At 38.1% G+C, this 22,013-nt stretch overlaps 1 protein-coding gene across 2 annotated transcripts in view; it reads right to left on the bottom strand.

Moving 5' to 3' along the window:
* The window catches only part of mtd (TLD domain-containing protein mustard), a 652,551-nt gene extending 630,807 nt beyond the window's left edge, over positions 1 to 21,744 (bottom strand). For both annotated transcript variants that reach the window (XM_083130051.1, XM_083130056.1), the window contains exon 1: positions 21,656 to 21,744. The gene's annotated coding sequence lies outside the window, so the exon portion shown is untranslated. The remainder of the gene's footprint in view (positions 1 to 21,655) is intronic.
* Between the last annotated feature and the right edge of the window lie 269 nt (positions 21,745 to 22,013).

Raw genomic sequence — 22,013 nt, 5'->3', positions numbered from 1 at the left:
GAGGAGAGCTTCTAAATCTGACAGGATTCCTTGGCTTCCCAGAACCGCCGGAGGAGAAAGGGGGCACCTGCAGCTGACATCCCGAAGAAATTCATTGCACGCCGGAAACTCACCAATTTTCTGCCATTATTCAGAATTAGACTTTTAAATGCGCATTAAAGGGGAAGTGCTCCGACTGAGGCATCCACTTGGCTTCTAAATGAACCACTTCTGGAATAATGCAGTTCAATACAATTGCTGGCGCAAAAGAGGTTTCTGTATTACATACAGAACAAATCGTCAAAGGATATCCACAATGTCCAGATCAGATCCATGGGCCCCTTGTAAAATCCGCAGTGATGTATTTTCATGGAATTTGATATGGATGATACAAAATAGGCCTAGGGGGACACCTTTTGGAGTATGTGACCGGGACGGCCTCCATCTTGGTTCCACCATCTTGAATTCAACTTTTTTACTTAAAATGATAGGTGGGACATGTGATACATGACCATAGGCTAGAATTTCGTGAGGATGTCAAATCTGAAATCAGATTTCATGTAACTTCATTTGGTGAAAAGTTATTGGCAACTGAAAGTGATGTTTACCTGTTACAGAATGTGCTCCACATGTTGTCCGTGATGGGCAATGCACGTGTGCACACGCTTCTCCCATTGTCTGTGGGCACCGAGGAAGGTATCTGGTGAAATTTGCTCAAAGGCAAAGGATACGTTGTTCCAGATGACGAAGATCACGAATTTTCACACCATACACCATAGCCTTATCGTGGCCCAAAAAGTAGAAGTCCATCGGCGTTAGGTCTGGTGATCGGCCAGGCCATTCAACGGGCCCACGTCAACCAATCCATGCCCCAGGAAATTGTTCATCCAGGTACTGAGGCACCTGGACACCATAATGGGGAGGCGCACCATCTTGTTGAAAAAACCTGGGAAATGTATCATCTTCCGACATCAGAGCTGACAGTATCTGTTTCTGTAGCATCCCCAGCAGGGCCGCATTTACGCGCAGGCTATCTAGGCTGCACCCTATGGGCCCGCACCACCAAAAAAAAATATTTAAAATTTTTATTTTTGAATAGACTAAAATAAGAAAAAAATGTATTTGTTTTGATGCTGTGGTGTGGGCCCGCTTATAAACATAAAAGACGTCGACGGTTATTTTGTGTGTTGTTTGGGTTAATTCGGCTGAAGTCTAAGTGGACAGCTCAGTGGAGTGCTGTAAGCTATTTTGACTTATATTTTACAGCTTCAACTAACAGATATAAAGTTCTAACCGATTGCTTGAAAAAACCAGAAACTGAAAAACCCATTCTCGTGCCAAAAAGGACAACAACACGTTGGTCATGCCGAGCAGATGCTACAAAAGTCCTCTTGCGAGAAAATGCACTTTTTGAAATTTCAGAGGACAAAGAATATTCAGGACAATCACATGTTACTGCTCTATCTTTGCACAACAAAATGTCAAAGATGGAAACGGGGCTGTACACAGCATTTTGGGATGATATCTCTGGACAAGTAAACAAAACTAGTGAAACTCTGCAGAACCCTAGATTGGACGTGAACACGGCCGCCTCAGCACTGATATCGCTAACAAGCTTCATAGGAACAAAACGGGATAGCTTTGAAGAATATGAGATGGAAGCTGCTGAGTTAGTTGATTGCACTGAGTATGAGAGTGAACGTGAAACACAGCGCAAGCTCAAAATAAACGTGCGTTTGGCACTTCTTGACAGTGTCCAAGCACCAGAAGTTGAGCTGAATCCATCAGAAAAAATTTCGAACCCAGAGTTTCCTCTCTGTTATAGATCAATTTGAATCTTCATTGTGGCAGAGGCTTGAGGTATACAAACTAGTTGATATCCGTTTTGGGTTTCTTAACAAGTTGGATACACTTACTGATGAAGAGATAATTGCAGCAGCTCAAAACTTAGTAGAAACATATAACAATGACTTAGACGATCAATTGGAAAATGAACTGATTTAGTTCAAGGCTTTTTACCACGAGTTTGAAAAGATGATGAGGAAAATGAAAAAGTCATTAGTCGGGAGAGATGGATATATAAACTCCTCCTAGAAAAAGTTAGATTGTTTTCCTAATATCGAAGTCGCTCTAAGAATGTACCTGTCACCGTACCGCTTGTATGGTCACTAACAGAAGTGGAGAAAGGTCATTTTCAAAATTGAAGTTGATCAAAAACAGGCTTCGAACCTCCATGTTAGAAGACAGGATCAACGTTTTGGCTTTGCTCAGCAAAGTGATATTTTAAGACAACTAAGTTATGAAGATATTATAAGTAGCTTCATTAGTGTGAAGTGTAGGCGCAAACCAACTAGCCACTATTGATACTTTCATTTTAAGGATGATTGTTTGGGAAAGTACTGTATTTGAATTAAAGTAAAATTTGCTTGTTTGATACATTCCTTTTTTTTTTTTGTCTTGCATTTGCCTAACATGTTTACTTAAAATTACAATATGTTATTTCTAAAATTAAAATATTATTTTCAATTGAAATATTCTTTTCAAAAAAATTGCCTAACATGTTTACTTAAAATTACAATACGTTATTCTTAAAATTAAAATATTATTTTGAATTGAAATATTATTTTCAAAAAAATTCTCCCCGGTAGGGCCCGCACCACAATTTCAGCCTAGGGGTCTACAGATCCTAAATACGGCCCTGATCCCCAGGTATCGTTCCGCATTGAAATTTCCTTGAATGAAAAAAAGGACCGATTATCCGTGCTCCCCATATGCCTGCCCACACCATAATTTTGGAGGATCTCTCCATGCGGGGTTGTCATGCGACCAATAGAGCATGTTTTGCCTATTCACCTCCTCATTTACGTAGAAGTTCGCTTCATCGGAATGGAGTATCTGCATAGCGACGTTTGGATTTAGCCGTACTTGCGCGATAGCCCACTCGCAAAACTGCACGCGTCGACCTGGATCGTCCTCGGAGAGGTGTTGCTGCATTTGCACCTTATACGGATGCCACTTGTGCTTCTGTAGCACCCTGTACACTGAACTGTGACTCATAGCACATTGCATTGCTATACGACGTGTGCTTCGCTGCGGTGACGTCGAGAAGGAGACCAGCACTGCCGTAGCTGTTGCTTCATCCGTGACTGTCTGCGGTCGTCCACTACGCGGTCTGTCCAAGACCGTACCCGTCTCCTCGAATTTGGTTAATAACTGTGCCACTGCAACATGTGACACAGGGTGACGTTCTAGATGAAGCAGGTTGAAATCGGCAGCCACTGCACGGGCACTTCTCCCACCCCACAGTTTGACGATCTGGATGCGTTCCTCAGTTGTTAACAGCATGGTTCAGCACCTGCAACAAACAGGTAAACACCACTTTCAGTTGCCCCAGTAACTTTTCACCAAATAAAGTTACATGAAATCTGATTTCAGATTTGACATCCTCACGAAATTCTAGCCTATGGTCATGTATCACATGACCCACCTAACATTTTAAATAAAAAAGTTGAATTCAAGATGGCGGCAGTCCCCGTGACATACTCCAAAAGGTGGTTTGTCGCCTCGGTATGAAATATCTCTCAGGATACTATTTATATTCTAATAACATAGAAAAATAAACTCTAATACACAGTCCAAGACCTGACGTCCGGAATCACATTGCGATGTTTCTCCTTGTGTTACGCATGCTATTTATTTATTAATTTTATTTTACTTTTCTTTCCAAATTAATGCCATTTCGTGACTGCAAATCACTCCACAAATATAACTGTTTCCATCAATTCACTTACCGCCTTTCTAGAGAAACAAATCTACAGAATATATTCCAAAAACTAACTAAGCCGCATTACTTTCATATCAAAATTAGCACCTGGGTCGATGGCACTGCCATCTACTTGTCATCGTCTCGGGGAACCAGTTTCTTGGGTCGTTTTCCACACTACGTTATTCAAGGCGCTGTACCCCTAGGCCTATTTTGTATCGCCCATATCAAATTCCATGAAAATACATCACTGCGGATTTTACAAGGGCTGGTAAGGACTTCTCATACACCCTGTATTACATGTCCAGTTAAAGGTAAAGTTCCCCGTGCCATAAAGGCACATTTAGGGGATGTGGGGATAGCGCTCCACATATTCTCCATCTCGGCAATTTTGGAAATTGTGTGTTCAGCATTACGCTACGGCTGCCTTTACAGCCCCCCCCCCCCAAGTACCCATTGATTTCAGGCTGGGTGACACCCAGAGCCGATTTATGCGCGGACAAGGGCGGAAATATTCCGACCTTAGATTACCCACCCAGAGTCTCCCGCGTGGCAGTCAGACGCCTTACCGACTAGACCACCGCGGCGACCTAGATATCCAGTTAGGGATATCTAATTCTGGATATTCATTGGACGGCCATGGGATATCTGAAACTCGACAAATTCTAGATATCCAATAAGTAGACCAAGCGAGTACAGAACTGGCTATCAAAATGTCACCCAATTCTGAATATCCAGCCACATACGTGTGTACAGTATGTACTCTCTGGTTTGTTGGCTGTAACAAACAGACTGTGCTGTGTGCAGCACTGCAGTACAGAAATCTGCTAGTTTTGTAATGATTGTAATTAGTTTTTCATGGACTTCAAAGTAAATTTCACAATAAATATTTTGGAAGCAAAGTGTCAATGAACGCACTTCGAATGTTGTGAAGTTTATGTAATTTAATTGACTAGTTCGTATTGGGTTTCATTAGAATATACAACTTCTACCGTAATATACGGGTAATGCAACTGAAACACGTGCCACAATGTTCAGATCAGATCCATGGATGTTATGGATATCTATTAAATATCTTCTTATTCATAAGGCACTACAACTTCATACACTGAAAGTTTTGGCCTCCTCAACAATTTCTCTCCATTTTTTTCTGTCCCGGATACACTTCCACCATATGTTGATCTTCATATCTTACAGATCCTTAATAACATCATCTATCCATCTGTTTTTTGGTCTGCCTCTTGCTCTTGTTCCTACTGGGTTCCATCTGTATATCCTTTCAACTAGCCTTTCCTGTGACATTCTATGAACATGTCCAAGCCATCTTAGTCTTTGTAATTTGATGAAGTTTATTATGGTGTTATTTTGAATTATTCTGTTTATTTCATTATTATTTCGGATTCTCCAAGTATCATCATCTTCTTTAATTGGGCCATAGATTTTTCTTATTATTACTTTTCTTTCAAATACTGATAATCTTTGTTTGCAGGAATCTTTGAGAGTCCATATTTCACATGCATATGTAACAATAGGTCTTATTATGGTATAATAAAGCCTCAGTTTGGCACTCTTTGATATTTCTTTACTTTTAAATAGCTCCAAATTGGCATAAAAAGCTTTGTTTCTGGACACAATTCTCTCTTTGATTTCTTCTTCTATTGTGTTATCTCCATTCACTATTGATCCCAGTCATTTGAAGGATTTTGTCTGTTCTATATGATCTGGTATTTTGTTTTTTGTGCATTTATTACGAGGCCAATTTGCTTGGATTCATGTTTCAGCTGTTGCAATGTTTCAATTAAGGACTTTTTAGATCTTGCTGTGAGTAGTATGTCATCTGCATACGCGATGCATTGTTTTAGTCTCGTAGATGTATTGCCTCTTAGATCCAAGTGTTTCATAATTGAATCTATGATTATACTAAATAATGTTGCCGATAGAGGGTTGCCTTGTTTCACTCCTAGCTCTACTATAAATTCTTCACTAAGTTCATTCCTTATTATGACTCTTGCTTTGTTATTATTTAGGATCAATGCTATTAGTCTTATTAATTTGTATGGCAGTTCGTATAATTTCAGTACATTGCAGTTCGTATAATTTCAGTACATTGAATCAAATGCATGACTGTAATCAATAAATATGTTGAGCAAGTCAATGTTGTATGCATGGCATTTCTCAAATATGTCTTACTATAAATATGTTGTCTATAGTTGATCTATTTGGCCGGAATCACATTTGGTGTTCTCCTAGTTTGCTTTCAATAATCTCTGTTAATCTCTTATTTAACAAAATGGCAAATATTTTGTACCCTATGTTTAACAGTGTTATTGGTCTATAGTTGTCACAGTTTAGTCTGTCACCTTTTTTGTATATTGGACAGACAATTTCTTCGTTCCACTGCGTTGGTATTTGCTTCATTTCCCATATGTTTAATATCGGTTTATGCAATTTTAGTTTTAATGCTCTACCTACATTCCTGATTAGTTCTGCTGGCATATTGTCTGATCCTGCAGCTTTATTTGCTTTTAGATTTTGTATTACTGCGTATATTTCAATCCAGGTCGGGGGTTGTAACGGTTGTTCATCACTTTCATTTTCGTCCGTTGGTAATTGCTCCTAAAGTATTCCTTCCATCTATTTATGACTTGCTCTTTTTGTGTAAGGAGGCTTCCTTTAGCATCCTTACATAATGAGGGTGAGAATGCATGATGCTTCTTAAATTTCTTACCTTAAAAAAAACTTTCTTGTTTCATTTTTCTTATAACTCTCCTCTGTCTGCCTAGTTTTATCATTCAGCCATTTCTTCTTTTTATCTTTTATTAATTCATTTGCTTCCTTCCTCATTGTCTTATATTTCTCTAGGTTTACTCGTGTCTTTATTTGCATTACTTTTTTTCTTGCTTTGTTCTTTTCTTCTATGATCCTTATCCCAACATTCATTTCTGGGTGCACTTCTTTGCTTTTGTATAACAGCATTAGCAGTTTCATTTATTGCTGCTTGTATATTCGTCCATTCTTCATTGATATTTCTACTTCCCATGAGATCTTTCAATTTCTCATAGTGGAGTGTTCTGTATTCTTTAATCTTTCTAGGATTTTGCAGATTTGTTGTGTCCCAATTTATTGTTTGTTCTATTTTTATCTTGTATATTGCTGGTACTGTTTGTTTTAGGTTGGCTTTCACACGGCTTTCTGCTTGTTGTTTCATGTAAAGTATGCTTGCCTGTTATGTTATGTGACAACATGGCATTCCTCTGGTTAAAAAAGGAATATTCACACTAGTTCATTCTCTGATATCTATATTCCTATTTTATCCCACTTTTCTACTTGTTAGGTTAATTGTAACAATGAATGATGAAATGGATGAACAGGGTGTCGACCAAAATAACGAATCAAAAATTCTTTACTTTTTCTTGACCTGTTTTCGATTTTTATTAACATTCATTTCTTCGACCCATACTTAGGTAATGTTGTAATTTAGTAATAAGAAAAACTAAGGATTTCTTTAATGAAAACTGCCAAAAGGCCAGTTAGAATGAAAACTGAACCTGTGTTTAACAAGAGAATTAGACATCCATTAATCTGTCCGGCCTTTATTTTTTGAGAGTCTTTAGAGGTCATAATTTTTGCGGTGCTAGGATTCCGACCTCGCACCCAACACCCTTTACCTTGGAAGACCTGGATTTTTTTTATGGTTATCTCCCTTAGAGGGATCGGCTTCACCGTGCCTTGAAGTTCCCTCTTCCCCTTGGTTTTCTGTCAGAGTTTTCCTTCCCTTAGCCTTTCAAGATCCCTCCTCACCACAAGGCAGTGGGTTCCCTCTTCCGCCATCTGTGCCATACCGAAGGTCTCCTTCTCCGCCTTCAGGTCTTCGCCGTAACCCTGACAAGGTACTACCATCCGGAACCAGATGGACCAAAGTTTTTTAGAGAGGTGTCACTCCTCTGTGTTCTCCGCCTCCCCTGCCGTTGAGATGACCATCCATTTTCCTCCGCCTTTGGAGGCCCCATGGTCGCCATTCCACGCCCAGGGAGGCCAATTCAATGTAAATGCTCATAAAACATACCTTACGACTACAAAAGACACATAATTCTATCCCATACGACGAGAATTATTAAATATGATGAAAACTGAAATGCAACACCTCAATTGTCGCGTTTAAAAGTAAGAAGAATCAGTTTTTTAGGACATTTTCTCGTTTTCTTTCATACCGAACGTGACTGGAGCGCGACGACGATTACTTCACATTGAAGCTATGGTCTACGCGAATCGCGTGGACCTCAGCGTTGAGGCGTAAGCGTCACAGAGCTCTGCTTCATTTACTGTCAATGTGCCATGCGTCTGGGACTTGTTTAAGCTCCCCGACAGGTGAAGGCAAGCGTAGTGGTGTGTCCCGTTTTTTCACACCCGACGCCACTGGAGCGTGGTGACGCTTACCTCACCTCGAAGCTGAGGTCCACGCGAATCATGGTTCGCCGCCAATTGTTTTGATAGTGAAAAGCAGATTTCATATCGTTCAATGTGTGCTTTTCCTCTTAACAAGTAAGAATAGCAGACATTCGATCGGGGGTGTAAGGGATACCTTGCACGTAGGCGCCCAAAAGTCAACCTCACTTCCACGTAGTGCACCCTGGACTAAAGACTAACGAGGCTCTGGCGACTGGCACTATGGCCAGTATAATTTTGTGTGTGTTGTCCTGTTTTTGTCCTTGTGTGTGCTGAGTGCCCGTTTACAGCCTCAGCTTTTAACAGAAGTCAGAAGATTTTAAGTTATGCAACGTTAGAGTTGTTCTTTGTAATGGTAAGGGGCTGGCCCCCGTATAATGTGACGGGAGCAAAATAGCCTAAGTGCTGACGCTCCCAAAATATTAAATTCAAATTAAAGCAAATCGAATTAAATTAAAGCAAATCAGACATTCGATCGAGACTGCGAGTGGTGTGCTCAGGATTTTCGAAGGGGAAGGGTTACGTGTACTTTCTAGTAGTCATTCCTGAATTCCTCATTTTGCCATATTTCCCTACCTTTTTTTAAAAAAAAAAAAAAAGAAATAAAGAATATTGAGCCTAAGCAGGGATTATGACCCATTAACCCCTCCTTGAGCACGCCACTGGACACTCGGAAGAATCTTGATGACTCTAGAGCAACCTTGCCGTGGCTGTAAACATGGTGATGGGGGCTGAAAAAAAGGGCCTGTTATGACCCAGACCTTAAAGAGTGGAGGGAAGTACAGGTCGTTTGTTGGACATTGTAGGGTGTCTGCCTGTTCGGAAGCGTTCGGCTGTTCTCGGCACCGGCAGAGACCAGAGAGATTCGCACCATTCTGCAAAGAGCTGGGCCGATGAACACCAATGCCTTCAATACGAAACTTGGCGGGAGGGTTCGGCGCGAGGGGTGGTACTGTGGCCTCGCGTCGATGCGCAAAGATTAGCGAATCTCTTGCGCATTTCGAGCTGTCGCTTGGCTTATTTCGCACAAATATGCAAGTATATGCCTTGTAATCAAGAGGTCCCAGGTTCAATACCTGGCGGAGGCCCATATTGATTTGGATCCCTTTTTAAACTGTAGGTCCGGTCGCGATTAGCCTATCTGAGCCTCAACAACAAGAACCCAGTTCCCTTGTTGCAATTGTCCTTTACAATCAAAATTATATCATACATGAAAATAGTGATGCGCACAGCAGACTAGAGATGCATAGGGAGTGATCACATTTACATATCAAAATGTGTGCTCGAAGTTAGTGGGACGTGGGGGATGGTGCTCCCTTAACAAAATGTTTGCAACGCAACTCCCCCCCCCCCAAGCTGTCTCAATGTCACAATGTTAAACCATTTAGTGACCATTTATCAGTTTCAACAGATTCCAACAAAGTTTCTAAAAAAAAAACAAGCGACATGCCTGTTAATTTATTGAGAGTTATATGTTGAAGAAGCTTCTATAATGTATAGGTCCATGTTGTATTTTGCATTAATTTTTAACACAATATGAAAGTGTAATAATTATCGTAAATGGGAATTCAATGTCATTTAACTCTGACAAACTTCCAGGGACTTAATGACATTCAGAAAATCAATTACATAAATAACACATTTTATTAACTGATAATTTGCTTGACAAGCTCAGCATAGCCTGTGACCCTATTCCCATTATCTATCATCAGCTGTTCCATATCAAGGGAATGAAACATATTCCAAAGGTGAAGTTTCTCAATAGAAGAGTATTCACATGAATATGCACATCTATTGGGTTTCATTGACATGCAGTATTCAACTGAAAACAGATTATTTATATATATATATAGTATATATACACACACACACACACACACACACACAGTGGTGACTGAACACTCACGTACACAAAGAACAGCCCCTGACAGGAGTACTGTCAAGTAGCACATTCGGACATGAAAAGTAAAGCAATTTCTGACTGTCACAAGACAACATGGGCATTTATCTGGTTAAAAGAGGAATACTCACACTAGTTCATTCTCTGATATCTATATTCCTATTTTATCCCACTTTTCTACTTGTTAGGTTAATTGTAACAATGAATGATGAAACGAATGAACAGGATGTCTACCAAAATAACAAATCAAAAATTCTTTACTTTTTCTTGACCTGTTTTCGATTTTTCTTAACATTCATTTCTTCGACTCATACTTAGGCAATGTTGGAAATTAGCAATAAGAAAAACTAAGGATTTCTTTAATGAAAACTGAACATGTATTTAACAAAAGAATTAGACTTGCTTTATCTATTTTATCCTAGACTGCATTTGGCAGAATAGCGAGGCTCTGGCATTTAGATTCTCAGGCAGTATAATCTTATGTGAGACTCGTGTTGTCATCCCTATGTGAATGTCCCTTCATCCATAAAAACAAAATAAATCAGTCAGTCATTGTGACAGCAAAAATTATTGACCACAAGTAAAATGTCTCGACTCTTTATTGACTTCTTGATCTACTTGTTGATTTCTGTACTTTTTCTTTCACTTTCATGACACCCTGATGAAACCCACAGCCTTCCCAGGCTTCAAAACTGCAAACCTGGCATTGTAGCATGTTGCACTGACCGAGGCTGACCATGAACTTATCCAGTGGCGAAGCGTCCTATGAGGCCAGGAGGCCGGGCCTACCCACGCCATCACTCTTTTAAAGGTGTATTTACTTATTTCGTCAAAACACATGTGATGCAATGGAAAAGTTTGGAATTTTAATTTATGATAATTACAAAAAAATTCTAACCCTGTCCAGTATACGAACTTTCCACGGAGTGAGGCACATTTGCTGGGGCCTCTTCTCTTGACATTCTGTCGTACGGTCGTATATGCGGGAAGCCTAATCTTACGAGTACTGTACGTATGCTTATAACGTGCTCCTGAGGCCGGCCTCGCGGTGTTACCCACTAGGACGAACAGAATATCAGCAACACTGCATTTCCGCCAGGGTTGGAAATTTGTGGTGTACCGGCATTTTTTGTAAACATTAGCATGTGTTCGTGCAGAGATATTTCTATTTCATTGTACATTCTCCATATTTTGTACGAAACTTAGGTTTTCCTTCCTTTCATCGACAAGTGTAAGTGAAATTGAAAATTACGGAGTAGGTGTAGTTCTGACTTCGTTTTCTGGTCAGAGTGCTGATGGTCTTGTCGATTCACCCAACACCATAGCGTAAACAGAAAGTCTAAAGCACTTATATGGGTAAAGTAAGTCTTCATACCAAATTATGTAAATTAATATGCTAGTTACGCCTGATATTTACAAAGTAGTTTTACTTTCACTGGAAATAGAATAATTTACTTTTATCGTGAACGGGGATTTCCCCGCTCATTCCCTCTCTGTGAAAACTTGCCTCCTGCTCAGGACGCTACAAGGGAGCGTGGCTCGGAGCGCGAGTTTTGTGATTGTAGAGCTTTGTTTGTGATTCGTGTCTTGTGCAGCGATCAGATTTATGCAAGAAGTGCCGGACTGAAATGCAAGAACAATCGAGTTTTGAATTGAGTGAAGATGTAATCATCGGTAAGGTAGGACCCACTTTTGGTCTTTCATGTTTCCTTCTTATAACAATCATTTCTAAAATGTTTTCAACTATATTTTCCTTTGCAAGTAGCAGTGGGAAGTGACAGCAAAATATTTTAAAAAAATTCAAAGTTGTTGAAACGTTATTTAATGCGTTAACTCTGTCGTTGAATAAATATTACAAGCAGACATTTTTTATGCAGCCGACACAAGCGAAGAGGTAGGCAGTTTCGTTTACCCTGAAGGGATAACAAGAGAAGAGGGCGTTCAATGAGAGTACAATGCAAGGGAAGACTTTTTTTGGGTTTAGGACAAAGGGTGTTGTGTTATGGGGTTATTGCGCGGGCCATGTCTGCTTCAGGTCTGGCGGAACAGGCCAGTATTGTCACATTGGATTGGCAGAAAAGAGCTGAATTGCGCCTAAAAATTGGGATTCTATTCTCTCAAGCAACTACATTTATTATAACCTGTTTATATGTTACATAGTAACCTGTCGCGTTGCCGGGTCCCAAACAAGGATCCTATGTTCTATTATCACGTAAAGGTGTCTACTAACACAAGGGGTAGAACAAACTAGGATGCGAAGTATACACACTGAATGAGAGAGGTCACCTTTACTTATGTTTTTTCTTTAAAGCCCCGTGGTGGTCATCCTAACACGTTACGAAGCCAGGTGACCTAATTGTGGTCATGCGAATGTATCCTGATCATCTTTAATTCATTCTCCATACATTCTCATCGTCACGATTAGCATAGAGCAGAACAAATGAGACAAAAAATATTCAAAACTTAAATTATGTTTACTTGCACATACAGGTGTCAGAAATTCATTTATCTAGTAAGCCAAGACGGGAATTAACTACAACCATTCCTTTAGTTAGACAACATATAACAATGGTGTGTTCCTCGGTGCGAGGAAGTCTTGCTAAAAAAACTAAGTTGGCAGCAGTAGAACATACCAAACTGACAGTCGCTGAAAGTGCGGAATTCTGTCGTGTGCTCACGGCACTAACGTCAGACTGACCCGAAAATTATGGGGGGTGGGGGTGGGGGGGTTCCACCCCTTTTCACCTCAATTGCAAAATAAATTTAGAAAAAAGTGATGAAGAATTGACAACAGGGCTCGAACACTATTCGTTGGATTTTCGCGATGTCCCATGATTGGTAGTTCTTTCTGGAGGTGTGTGCATAAATCAGGGGTTGAAAAAATACAAACAAATAAAAAAAAAAAACGAAATGAACAAAATCTATCGATGACATCTGGTGGGCGGGAGGAGAACGTCTAAGACATAATTATCGTATTGGTGGCCGGTAACAACACTTTTGAAAACGTCGCGCCACAGGCAAGTAAAGAAGCGGTCTGGAGAGACATTGAACCACTCTCCATGACATAGCCCCCCTCCCTTTCTTTTTACATATTTAAGCAACTAATGGAAATTATCGCACTTTTGTGCCTACCCTGCTATGAAATCTACGCTTCGCCACTGAACTTATCAAGGATGTAGTAATGACTAAAGATGACCAAGATATTTGGATATAAAATTATCATCAACAAATACTGGATGATTTATTATTATTATTTTAATTTTATTATGAGAGTGGAAGTCTGGTTACACACAAACACATAGAAACCAAGTGAAAAATGCAGGTTTAACACATTAGCTGCCATGTGAGTTGTATTTAAATCATGCTAGTTTTACACCCATGTCTCTTTACCTTGGAAGCCTCGTGGTGCACCGCCAACTCACACTACAGTGATATAACAAACAAGTTACGTCAAGAGCGGCACCGTGGACAAAATTTTGCAGATGGTTCGTGAAAATCTTATTTAGTGATATACAAACAATATAAAAAGCATGGATGAATATTAACTTCTTTTATATTTATTTTTACCTTTACATTTTCATGGACAGTTTTCAATTTTTTCTGATTGTGCGTTTGTCCTTGAATTATTGTTGTCCAGCTCCTCGAACGATAAGACAATAGTATACAGCAGAGTCATGTTACAAGAAACAAAAGACTCAATGCTCAGACAAAAACAATAACAATGCTCAGAAAATAATAATAATAATGCTTCGAAAAAACAAATATGCTGTAAGTCAAATATAACTCACGTGGCATCCAACACAAGAATTGATTTTAGCGCCACGTGAGTTGCATATGGCTCACGCCCATAAAATAATTAAAAATAACAATTTTTCATCAAATCATCAAGAAACATATTGCTTTCAACGTTTTTATTATATCTTCTAATAAAACATTGTGGCCTCAGGGGGTTCTTTTTTCTATTGTGGCAGTCAACGTGTTAATCAGGTCTTCAACTTTGATCCCGGCAATATTATGTCATTGTGTAATTATTATTTGTTTCTGCTACATTACCTAAGTGAAATATCTTTGACCAGTAATATAGTAATCTAACTCTGTGGTGGAGTGGTTAGCGTGTCTCACTATGATGTCAGGGATCCTATGTTCAAATCGTGGCCCAGGCATGAGTGTTCTTTGTGAGTGTCCCTTCATGAATTTCACCATATCATCAGCCATCCTCATCAATTAGCCAAAAGTGGCAGAAAAAGTGAAGTAAAATAAAGCAAACCAACCAGTAATATAGTAATGGAAGGCAACAACAGCCCTGTTGCTGTATGTAGGGTTAGTGAAAGGGAAAAATGAAAACTTGTTTCATTTAGTATCTACCTAACCTACAGACGAAATATGCGTCATTAGTCAGTTCCAAGAAGGGTAAGTAAGTAAACTTGAATTACAACTGAAAAAAGGACAACACATCCACTCCTTTCATGCCTTGAGATTGGATATTACAAAATCTGTAGTTATGAACAATATTCTCTTTAAAAACTGTATTCCTTAAATTAACCCTCTTCTCAGCTTGTTTTACATTAAAAGTTCACATGCTTCATAGAGGAAAATGTATTTTTGGAAATATTAACATTTATCCAATACAAAGAATTATTTTCACGAGCCAGTTCATGGCACTGGGCTCCATCGGATATAGTACTTGTAAATCAACCATCAGTATGATTGGTTAAAGATAAATGCCCACAGATAACCCGTCATTGAATTTTTGTTTTATGCACACTTTTTGCATAAAAAGGCTAACAGGAACTAGACCTACAGTTAAAACTGTGATCCAAACCACTGGGTGCCCCTACTGGGTATTGAAACCAGGACCCATTGAAAGAATTGAGCTGCCCTCCTCATTACTCATCTGCCTGTGTAGGGGTAGACAAAACTAACATAATTCAGGCACAAGCACCTTTTTCTTTTTATTATTATTTTGCAAATATGATCTAAGAAAGCCATGAATCCAACTAAGATACAGCTACAGATTTTGAAACATGACCTTAAAACATCTAATTTATAAATTAATAAAAGATTGGATTAAAAATAATTAATTCTTGTGCTGGAGTGGCCTTCCTAAAGAACAGTATGAATAACTATGCAATATATTCTAATGTATGGCAAATTCTACCAAATTGCTGCAGATTTCAAACTTTGATTAGTAACAGTGCAAAAATCTATGGCATGTATATTACTATTCTGATTTAATGATACATGTGATATATAATACACACAAACATTAAAAAGAAAACACCCACCCACTACTTATTATTTTTAAAAAAATAGGTAATGGAAATTTCCCTTAACAAGCTTCAAATACTAAAAATAAATTAAAACTGAATTTGAAAATTTGAGATGACAGGTGAAAATTTTCAGGTAAAATGGCAACCGGGTGTCATGCATTTTTCTACCCCTGTGAATGCTCATCCATCCAGTGATAATATTCATCACTTTCCTCAGTTAGTCCAATCAAAATAATGTGGGCCTCCCCAATGGAGCAGTGGTAGCGTTGTTGCCTTGTAACCAAGGTGTCCAGGGTTCGATACCCGGTGTAGGCACAAGTGGTTCGGATCCCACTTTAAACTGTAGGTCCAGTCCCGATTAGCCTTACTGTGCATAAAGTGGACTTAAAACAACAAATCAACAACAATCAAAATAATGGGATGGTACCTTTAACAAGAGCGACTTTCTCCTCCACCTCATCCTTTTTCTTCCAAAACCACTTTCAGTCGCTGTTAACCTAGGTACAATTAAGGGACTTGAATTAAAAGTCAAGCTGAAACATGATCTTTATTTCCATGAGACTGTCAAAAAAACACAAAGTTATCACAAAAATAGGACATATTTTGTACAGACACCTGTCAGGATAACACTTTAAAACAGAACCATCCCAGTAAAAATAGAACACTGGTGACCGTATGATGTAAGTATTTACATGCTGGCTCAAGGTCTACTTTAATCTCGCCACCGAAGTTTCCAGGTTGAAGTCCTAGCCTGGACATACATGTTATTTTCTAATTGTACCTTCATCAGTTTCATCTATCATCACTCATCCTTATAGCTGCAATTAGCCTAAGTATCCATACATGAAAAACTTAACGAAAATATGTGCAAACGGTGCACGATATGTGTTAGAATTGCATTAAATTTCAAGAAATGTTTATTTTCTAACCTTTCAGGGTAAGGAAACTGCTTCACTTTTATTTTGGATATTTTAAGGGCTTTGGTCCTTCTTAGTCAATTGTAATGAGGACTGTTACTTTTACTTTTAAAAGTAGCTAGTTACAGTAACAATTCCTCAAAAATAACTATTAGGCTACATGTAACGACTTAAAGCATATAATCAGTCAAACTTTGACATCACATCACATTCTATCAACAATGTTGCAAGCGAGGCAATTTTTTTGAGAGAGAGAGAGAGAGAGAGAGAGAGAAAGAGAGATATATATATATATATATATATATATATATATATATATATATATAGAGAGAGAGAGAGAGAGAGAGAGAGAGAGAGAGAGAGAGAGAGAGAGAGAGAGAGATAGAGATATATATATATATATATATATGTTAGTTTTCAAATATAGGTTGATCAATTTGAAATGAGAAAAGCTCCTTTTGGCACTCAAGACTGTTATAATACTGTTAACTGCTTTTTACGTAAACTCTAAAGATAGTATTTACATGAAGCTGCACACACTAATGTTTCAAATGATAATGATTTTACTAAGTGGAGGCGATTAGTAGGGTTGGGGCCTTCTTTTTGCCACTTTTGCACCCACACAACGCTAACCTGTGATTCTAATTTTGGGATTTGGTCGGAGGCTCTGTTAGAGTTGAAGCTGACGGGGGCTACTGAACAAGACAGATATGCTTTAGACACTCTTTCCGAACAGAAAAATGAATTTAACTTGGGTACTTTCTTTAGAATCTCTGAAAGATGCTTTTCTTTTTCATTTTTTGTTTATAAGTGCCACTTGCATTTGTTTTGCCATACAACACTAATACCGCAGATGCACCATAGGAAAAGAAACAGACACTACATTATGGTAGCCACACTGGCCACGAACCGAGAAACAAGGACGTTGTTTCAACCATCAAATGTCCCTCCAATTGACATTCAATTGTTGCTTTCAAAATGTTTACATTTGTTTCTTCCAGGAGCAATTAAAAGGACTTGAAATGTTGTTTCATTTTGCTACTATCACAATATTAAGGAATTTTAATAGTCGATGGTCACTTCTGCCCCTTGTGTCGCATATTTGTGCAGTTTCTAGGCCAGACGTCTCCAAACTCCCAGAACCATTAAGCTACTTCTGAGACTTGAAAGTAAATGATGAGCTACCAATGGTGGGTTGATTTTCTTTGTGATTATTTCTTGGTTTATAAAAGCTTAAAGATACATAACCATATTATTTTTTTAAATTTTCCTACAACATACAGAGCAAAGAGGTAATTTCTTAAGACAAGTAAATACTTTTCTCACAGAACACAGTAAAATCATTATCACCTTCCAGCTTGCCATGTTAATAAGAAGGATGACACTTTCATGAACATTTTTTGTTAAAAATCAAGGGGTTATCGGGTGCATAAATTATCACAACGAATGCAATTTTCCAGATGTCCATCTGTCTGTAAGCTATTGTGTGAAATTACTTTAGAAACAATTTTTGGCTTGACAATGGAGCATTTTGTGGATCTTTATGTGTTGTAGTGCTTAAAATATTGCAATCAAGAAGGGTCTCTCTATTTTAATATATAATTTTGGTTAAGTCCATGTTATGCACAGATAGGTTAATCGGGACTGAGCATGCAGTTTGAAGTGAGATCCAAACCAGTATATGCATTCACTGGGTATCCAATCCAGGACACCTTGATAGCAAAACAATCAAAATTGATCACCTCAGGGGATTGACATTGCGAAACGTTTATTTCGAAGTGTAACGCTGCATGTCATATTTTGAGATTCATGTCTATACTTGCATTTTTTTCAAATATCTTGTGAGGAAAATGATATCAAAATGTCCCAGAAAAGGCCTCACGTGGTAGTTGTTAGAGACAAAAACACCCGCTCAATAATCAATGTACATTTCCTGTGTTTTCTCCATTTGTGTCTACATGGCGAAGCAAGCCTTTACAGCCAGAGTAGTTCCAAAATCTCTCTCCAGATGTCATATCAGATAGCTTGAATCACAAATTATAGCAAATCCCATGAGCTACTGGAAATGCACCCACGAGCTACCGGTAGCTTGCAATCGACGGTTTCGCGATCCCTGCCTTAGGCTATAGCCTAGTGGCAATTCTCCCGTCTGTACAAATACTGAAAAATGTTGGCTTAAACCAGATGTAAATAAATCACCTCCAATTATCGAAATCACACATTATAATTTGTTTTTAGGATTATTTCAAGTTTATCATCTGTGCCAAAGTATTCCTATTGATGTGCTAACTATTAATGTTTGTTTTTATCTACTTGCTGTGGATTACAATTGAATATGCAAAGTAAAAAAAAAAAAGTCTCATCTGAGGATTGAAACCCAGAATCTTCGGTGATCCTAGGATTAGAAATCAGATACTCAAGCAGCACATTTCCCAACTTGCATTTACATTTCAACTTTTGTACTTATCATCCTCCTGATTGAATCAAGTTATTAAAAACACATGACAAAATAAAAACAGTCATAATCTTAATGCTTTTTTTTATTATTATTTATAGTAGAACCACAACTCAAACTTGGGTTTATGTTTTGAAATTCTTTAGGATTGAATTTCTGGGAAAATAAAGGTAAGTTCCTACCAAGCATTTATGTGAATAAAAATAGAGGCTATTTAAGATGTAATTTTAAAAATAAAAGATTCCCATTTTGACATGTAAAAGTGCTATGTGAGCTGTACATAGTGATTTTTTTATTGTTAGACATTTATGAGTTGTTGTTCTTAAGGATTGGACCTACAGTTTTTAAAGTGGAATCCAAACCACTGTGTGCCTCCACTGCGTATCGAACCTGGGACCCCTTGAATACAAGGCGACAACACAACCACTGTGCCATCGGGGAGGCACTTGTTAGATATTTAATTAGACTACATTTCCACATGAATCAGAAATATCAATTAGGTCTAAATAATTTTCTGTTGAACAGGGTGACTTAGTTCTTTCAGTGGTAGGCCATGACCTGACAGGACAACCTTTGGGGCTACCTCTGACATAAAGAGTTTATATAAGATATGAAACTTTCATGACTGACTGGTGTACACGTTGTTTTGAAAATTAAACAATAATTTGCTGGAACTTTTTACAATGTAGTTTTAATGGAATTATTGAAGTGTGACTCAATTTGAACCTTGGGAATCGAGAGTCACCGGGATGTAGCAAATTATAAAGTGAGAGGTTCATGGTTCATAACTAATGCAAAAGGGACCCCCCCCCCCACCCCCGGTCAATGAAGGAAAAGATGAGTTATAGATGAGTGACAATGCTCTCTCCACACTATCATACCTGCCCGAAGTTCTTGTAGAGTCTTGTCCTAGATAAAGATATATTCTCAGTCCATATCATGTCGGAGTCTGTACTTCGACTCTGACCAACTTGTCCTCCGTTATCCAGCGCTGAGTGTATCGATGTAGTTTCTGAGTAAAACTGTGAGCGAATGAGAGCGATGTCCTTCCGGACTTCGCATTTATACTCCTGCCGGACTAGAGGTTGTTACTCCTCCAGTCCTCTATCAGCGAGGCTACTTTCGTAACCTCCCGTATGACTTCAGTATTGAAGCAACATGAAATGCAGCGCATTCCTGGGATAACTTGGAGGCAATCGCTGAAGGAGGCAGGTTAATGAACAGTGGAAGAGAGCATTAAATGGGCCTCTTCTCTAACTTCACTCAATTACCACTTCGATCTCGTGGAAACACCTAAAACTCATTTATTTCGTCCTTTCTAAGATTCCTACTTACGTATTCTGCATTGCGGAACATTCTTTAGGGTGGAATTATGCTTTTCTCACGAAAATAATAGAGGATAGCCTCAGAAACCATTCACGCATAGCCCCAAAAACCATTCATGCATAGCCCTAAAAACCATTCATGGTAAGGTTAGGTTAGGTTAGGTTCCGTTAGGTTAGGCAAACAGTTAAAAATTCCTTTCTCTAGAAAAAAAACATGAATTCGCTCTAAAACAGATTACACGATGAAAGAAAATACATTGACGAACTTCGATAATGCTACAGAAACTGATTTCCGTAAGTAGTTTCTTCTGCAAAATTGAAGAAATCCATTTTCACTAGATCAAAGTGTTACCCTTCAATATTGCTGCCATTCTTTGATACTTCTTCAATTATGAAATCTTTCATGAAAGCATATTTTATTAATATTTTGAGCTAATAGAATTTGTATTCACTTTTATTGTGAACATATTGGATCAATTGGAAATGATTTTTTCCTCCCCAATACATGTCCATAATTTTCTTTGAGTTCAACATCAAGCTAGACCAATCACATTATATTTTAATGCAAGTTATGTTCATAGTAACATTATTCTTTCATGTCAAATCATCCTGTACACATGAGGCCCAATATTATAGGAACTAACTTGTGAAAAATATAATTTACAACACCGACAGCAATGTACTTATTCAATTCAGTTTTGTCCTTAAAAAGACGTACACTACATATGTGGTGAATGATAAGAGTTAGTCAATTCACTTATTCTATTATTGTCATCAATTATGCAAAATAATACACAGATGTTTGATTGGAAAACTTGATACACTAATCCTGACACAATGAATTTGCCTACGAAAATAATACATGGTATTAAGGCAATAAAATTTTCAAAACAGTAAATTTTAAGAAAGCAGTCTCCAAAGCTTGTTAAAAAGCCCAAATGTTAAATGTATTTTGAGTGGAAATAATATAATTAAAATCATAAGATTGTTTTATTGAGATTTTATAATAAAAAACCGCGATATTTCACTAGATGCCAGTTTTATTCACTAAAAGAACAAGACAATTTTTCATAGTTAATTCGTGATACTGTTGTTTGTATAACAAATAAACCAGCTGTTTCATTAGTTACATAATCGTCGATGTTCAGTAACACATTGCGAATAGAGTTCACTTAAATGACAGGTCAAGTTCAAAACTAATGTTTTAACGCAGGGAAGACAAACTATTTATCTTTTAAATATGCTGTCACGTACAAGTAACTTTTTTCTCACGATTTCTGAACGAAATTTATTGTGTTGTTGTTGTTTACTGTACCCAGCTATCTACTTTCGTCTTCATTGAATGACTGATGTAAACAATGATGCACCGATGAGAGTTTACTGCAATCAGTCATGCATGTTACTTACGTAATATTTTATCAACAGAATAATCATACATTGATATAATATCGCTTTATACAAAGAAACATCAAGGTCGGACGTAATCTGCATCGCCCACGACATGATTAAAAAATAGACACAAGCAATATCTTTTCGGTCGCAGTCAAGTACACTGAACTAACTTCACATGAATGAAAAACTTATCAAATAATGTACTTACATGATAAAAGAGCTAACTTTAAGTCAACACAATCAAATCAGCACAAAAAAATCACTTAACAACATAACAGTCTAACACGTCGTGTATACCGCGCCCGCAACATTGACGTGAAGTGACATCTATGATGTGTTGCAAGGAACTACAAAAACGGGAAAATAATAATAAAGAACTGGTTGGTTGCGTTTGCTTCGCCCTTTTGGAATGATTGCGAAACTTATGATGACTTTTCAGCTCGAGATATCGAAGAACTAAAACGTTTATGAGAAGTTAATATTGTAATCGTGATATACGTATGTGTTCCGCTACGCCTGCAAAGTAAATTGATGTACAGACAATGCAAGCATAGAGATAGCAAGCA

The sequence above is a fragment of the Lepisma saccharinum genome, chromosome 10 (genome assembly GCF_977018435.1).
Source record: "Lepisma saccharinum chromosome 10, izLepSacc3.1, whole genome shotgun sequence".
Taxonomy (NCBI): Eukaryota; Metazoa; Arthropoda; class Insecta; order Zygentoma; family Lepismatidae; genus Lepisma; species Lepisma saccharinum.
This window is presented reverse-complemented; position numbering and strand designations above follow the sequence as displayed.